This window comes from Oratosquilla oratoria, chromosome 3 (genome assembly GCF_046742065.1).
Source record: "Oratosquilla oratoria isolate Oo_2021 chromosome 3, ASM4674206v1, whole genome shotgun sequence".
Taxonomy (NCBI): Eukaryota; Metazoa; Arthropoda; class Malacostraca; order Stomatopoda; family Squillidae; genus Oratosquilla; species Oratosquilla oratoria.
Window position 1 is genome coordinate 14,247,537 of NC_134779.1, and position 5,314 is coordinate 14,252,850.

The following is a 5,314-nucleotide window of genomic DNA, read 5'->3' on the forward strand; positions in this document are numbered from 1 at the left end:
GGCCTTTGGAATCTTTATTGTGACGTTTAGCGTACATTAGAGCTACAGTAGTGAGAGCTACATGCTCACAGTAAGACAGACGGCTATAGACTGACGTGGGGGCAACTTCGTATTCCCTGCAGAGATGACAAACGATGCCACGTCCTACATATCTATTAATGAGGGCCTTGTGCCCCAAAGAGTCCTTGTAACCCTATGGTGCCCTGCTTGTGTCGAACGCCAGGGCCCCTTATAACACTATACCACAATATATATATATATATATATATATATATATATATATATATATATATATATATATATATATATATATATATATATATTCCATAAATAGATAAGGAACAGACTAACAGTAAGACAGATCGCCACGCGATCATCACTAGATGTGTAACCAACGGGGGAGTCCCCAGGCCACGCCAAAGGCCTCAAGTTAGAGTCGATAGAGTGTAGTTCATAACTGTTGCAACCGTCTTTCTCCAGAGATCTCTACTCTCTGCTCTCTGTTGTTTACGTTAATCAACATGACCTATTGATTATTTTATTTAGCGTGATTTAATGTGATTTGATTTAATTTCCTTTATCTGTGTTCCCCTTAGCAAATATCTACCTAGCCAAGACACATTTTCAACCTTGTCCTGCACTTTAGAATCATTATTCATAACCATCTGAACATTATTTATTAATTCATTTATATATGTTTATTCATTTGTTTGTTTGTTTAGTTTTTGTTCTTCTCTTTCTGGTCTAACTGTAATGCATTCTTCATTCCATCCCAAAGCTATGACACATTTTTTATTTACTACATTTCTCATTAGCGTGTTTTTAAGTTTTATCACCTCTGTTACATTCTTCTTTACGTTTCCTGCTCTTCCTTCCTTTGTAATTTAACACCATCGACTCATACATTGCTGTTATTTTGAGATAAATGCTTCATTACCTGTTGGCTAGTTTCTTCCCAACACTTTTTAAGGTGGCGGTACACAAAACATTTCTCGCCAGCATGCTACTTGTTTTTGCTACTTTGTTTGAATAGGAACAACTTTGGTTACAATATTCTACACTTCTGTAAGAACATCTTAACAATTTGTCTAACATTCCTACAGGTTTAACTTCTCTTAGTTCGTCATTCAAATTCTCACTATATGATGCTAGAATAATTTAACATTTGGAGATTTGAAAAACAAGATATCGTAACCGAAGTCGTTTCTATTCAAACGAAGTAGTAAAAACAAGTAGCACCTTAGTGAGAATTGGTTCAGTGTGCTGCCACCTTAATTCATTTACCTCATACATGATGTTTTTATCAGTCTCTCCTTTTAAACAATCAAAGACCTCAAAATATCTTATGACAGTTTCCCCCAGGGCGATCGGGGTATCACGATTAGCTTTTTTTTTTTATTTGCAATCCCCTGACTTCCCCATGTTTACACATAAAACAAATATTTCTGTTACTAAGTCTTACATTAGAGTTGATTACGTTCGTTATGGTTGAACCCCAGTTACCAGATATAATAATGGGCTCATTGGTGTCTATAAGGCGTGTCCTGACCCCGTCCCACGACCTTTCAACCCCAAGGCCCCCCAAGGGAATCACTCTGTGGGGCCAGCCGTGTGACTAATGTACCACCCAGCCGCGTGAGCCGCGTGACCTTCACAAAGACTTTTTGAGGAAACGCACGTGTAGTTCACCAGCCTAGGAGTTCGGACTTTGATGACTGACCTGCCGTCTCGGCCAGTCACGTGACCCTCACAAAGACTTTTTGAAGAAACGCACGTGTAGTTCACCAGCCTAGGAGTTCGGACTTTGATGACTGACCTGCCGTCTCGGCCAGTCACGTGGACACGCACAAGGGACTCTTTGAGGAACTCACTTGGAGTGCCAGCATCGGTCCCGGCGATGGCTCAATTAGTGTCTCGCCTATGAACATGAGACACAAAGCGTTTTTGAGGTACGCAGATGCGGTACAAGCCCCCAATACCCTCTGTCTTCGTGAGTTAGCAGAATGAGAACGTTTTGCGTCTAACTTCCCAGGCCTCGACTATGACCTCGCGCCAATTAAGGGCACGGGTCATGACCTGATCCGTGTATATAAGATGGGCGAAACAAACGAAGAATCAGATCGCCTTGGGACACGACTTGAAACGCACAAGCCGTAACCTCCCTCGCCGTCTCGATTCCTTCCCCTTCTCTCCCAATTAGAGCGAGCCAAATTTCATTGCTAAACAACACCAAATCTCTCTCCATTAGATTTTACCTTTGACCAGTCTAACAGTGTCCCACGACAACAATATATATATATATATATATATATATATATATACATATATATATTCTCTCTCTCTCTCTCTCTCTCTCTCTCTCTCTCTCTCTCTCTCTCTCTCCTGAAAGTGTCTGTTCGCTGCTGTCGATCACCCTCCCCCATGTTTGCACGCCTTGTACAAGTATATTGTAAATACACAAATAATGAATCCAGATGAAGTTGATGGTTGTGTGTTTGTTATGTAAAATAATTTAGGTAATCAAATGAGAACTCATTTTACGGTTGTCTCCTCTTCATTAGGTGCTGCCAGCGATAGTTGTTTGTTCGGTTGCATTTGTTACCTTGTTTTATGATGTGTTATGTAGGTCTGTAGTAACTTTTTTTTAGTAATCTATTGATACAGCTCCTCAATTTTATGTTGAATCACGGTGTGTAATGTAGATCTGTAGTAAAATGTCAGTTGTTTTTAGGTAACCGGACTGTTGGTGTTGCTCCCTAAATGTAGATTGAAACACAACGTAGTAGATTTTCAGTTTTTTAAGGAGCAAAGCTGTTGATGTAGATCCCCAGTTGTAAGCTGAAACAGGAAAATGTGAACAGTAGTCCCACAAGAATTTGGTCAATTTTTTTATACTTCATGTGCTTCTTACAAGGAATAATTGTTGGTGGTGGTCAGCCCTCCATGTCAGTGGGCTATGCCACCGAAGTCATGAAATAAGCCAAATCGCTTTCTCGGGAGATGGGCACCCTGGCCTCTTTCCTCCTGGCAGGAGAGGCGCGTCGATGGCCTTGGTCCAGCGACGTAGTTCCTTCTCCTGTCTCCTCTCTTGTCGTCGGCGTTGTAGAAGACGCCTCGGAGGAGAGGCAGCGGCACAGAGCCCTCACCAGGAGTTATCACCCTGGGCTTCCACAGGCTTCACCAGCCCCGACTGTTGGGAGTTCGTTTGAGTAAAAACGACTTTGGTTACAATATTTTATTTGTTCAAATCTCCAAACATCAAATTATCTTTCCGTTATATATAGCAAAGCTGAATGATGAACAAAGAGATTGTAAACCTATATTAATAGAAGACCTATATTAATAGAAAACATAACTGAAACCGAACGGATGAACAAAAGATTTAGCTTTTTTTTTTGTCAATCTAACATAATTTCAACTGTTTAGTATATTCTCGCTTGAGAACTGTGGTCACTCTGGCCACGAATGAAACGCGACCCATATGGCATCTGTGCTTAAAAGTATTTGAGAAGATTTTTTGTTCTGCATGAATCCAGCTCGCTACCACTCCACCACACTGAACGTACAAAAATATCGTCAACTTAATACATATACTATCATCGAGGAGTCGGACCGGCTGAGATAATGTAGCCATGAAATCCATTCTCTACGATAGTCGACGTCACTCGTGTGCGAGGTAGCCACGCCCTGGTTGATTACTTGAATTATATCGCTGTTACTAGCGATTCATTCCATAATTATAAGGATAAGTTATTGCTTTAAACATCAGCATGTACAGTGTTAAGGTTTATTACAGATGCATATTAGTATAATGTATACACATATACAGTAACTGGTAGGTTAGCGATGAAAATGTTCATTATCAAAAGACGTCAGTCCCTAACCTTAACTGTTTCAATATATTCTTAGACAATTCTTATTTAATCGTTTTGTTTCGTTTTAAGCCCCGTTGACAATGGGCTATTTTAGCAGCCGCTAGTGCTAGCTACTTGTCAACTAGTCCTCTACTTGCCCAATGTCAACGGGAAGTTAGTCAACTTGCCTCCAAACTATCCTAGTGTCAACACTTACTTGCCGGGTAAGTTAACTTCCAGCTAGCACTAGTGGTAACTAAACTAGCCCCGTTTCAACGAGGTTTTATGTATTTTATTCTAGCTGCCGTCAGGCTATCTTATACAAATGAGGGAAACACTATGAAACGAAAAGATAGAAAAAGATTTTGCGCTCATCCCGATTAGCCATTCTAGTTGCTGCCAGTAAATTTTGATCAGCTGACGGAAACTCTGTAGCAAAAACAATAATTGTAAAAAAATATCCCAAACCTTCCATTAATTGAGGATTATTCGTAGTTCAAAAAATCCCGTCCTGAAAAATAAGCCTTGCCCCCATTAAACTCCCATGACAAGATTCTTGTCATTTGGTCAAATAAAACAAAAAATCATAAAACACCAAAATGTTTGATCAAACACCAGAAAAATATGACGTCAGTCGATTGACCGCGCGAGGACTGACGTCATATTTTTCTGGTGTTTGGTCAAACATTTTGGTGTTTTATGATTTTTTTTTATTTTTTTTTTTATAAAATGACAAAAATTTGTCATCGGAGTTTAATGGGTTAAATAATCACCCTTCTGTTCCAATCTTTGGCATCTGAACTTTGTAGCCTCTTCAGATTCAGCCTGTAGCAGGCTACCTTTGGAATCCCCATTTTTTCATTATAAGCACATTACCTGGACTGTACCTAATCACGATCAATTAATCGTTTCCTGTGTTTGATACTCTTATCTTATTTTCTCCCTATCCCCCTTCTTCTGCCCAGGTCTTAGAAGTTTGTCTAAATTCCCATTTTTCGTTTTAGCCATTTGCAGGTCTAGTTTCTCAGGGTTGAAAGAAGAAAAGCAAAACCTCGTATTTGTGAAAGAATCCTCATTGACATCACTATCGATATCAAGCAAATATTCTATTATACTTTTTATCTCATTCGCACCTTGTAGGTTTCAATCACATTGGTTATATGTCTGCTCTACCTAAAAGTTATCTTATCTTTTACCATCTCATAGGGTTTGACTGATGGGAACTTCTTAATGAATGCTATTGAATCTGTTTCCTCCAAGCCAGATGAAATCCACAATTTCACAATTAATCTGATCTGGTTCTCTATACGACCTGTCAATACCTGAAAAAAAACTACTTGAACTTAATGTGCCAACACTCAGTACGGTCATTTTCATGTCTTGGTACAATGAGCATGTGCAGACATGATACTCCGAGGTGGAAATCAATTGTATAGTTTTTGTTCCCCATACTACAAATG

General features: G+C 39.5%; 1 protein-coding gene across 1 annotated transcript in view; it reads right to left on the reverse strand.

Moving 5' to 3' along the window:
• Window positions 1-3,322: 3,322 nt before the first annotated feature.
• Window positions 3,323-5,314, reverse strand: part of LOC143020636 (protein 60A-like) — a 39,866-nt gene continuing 37,874 nt past the window's right edge. The window contains exon 5 of the mRNA XM_076177133.1: window positions 3,323-5,314. This exon is cut by the window's right edge and continues 968 nt beyond it. The gene's annotated coding sequence lies outside the window, so the exon portion shown is untranslated.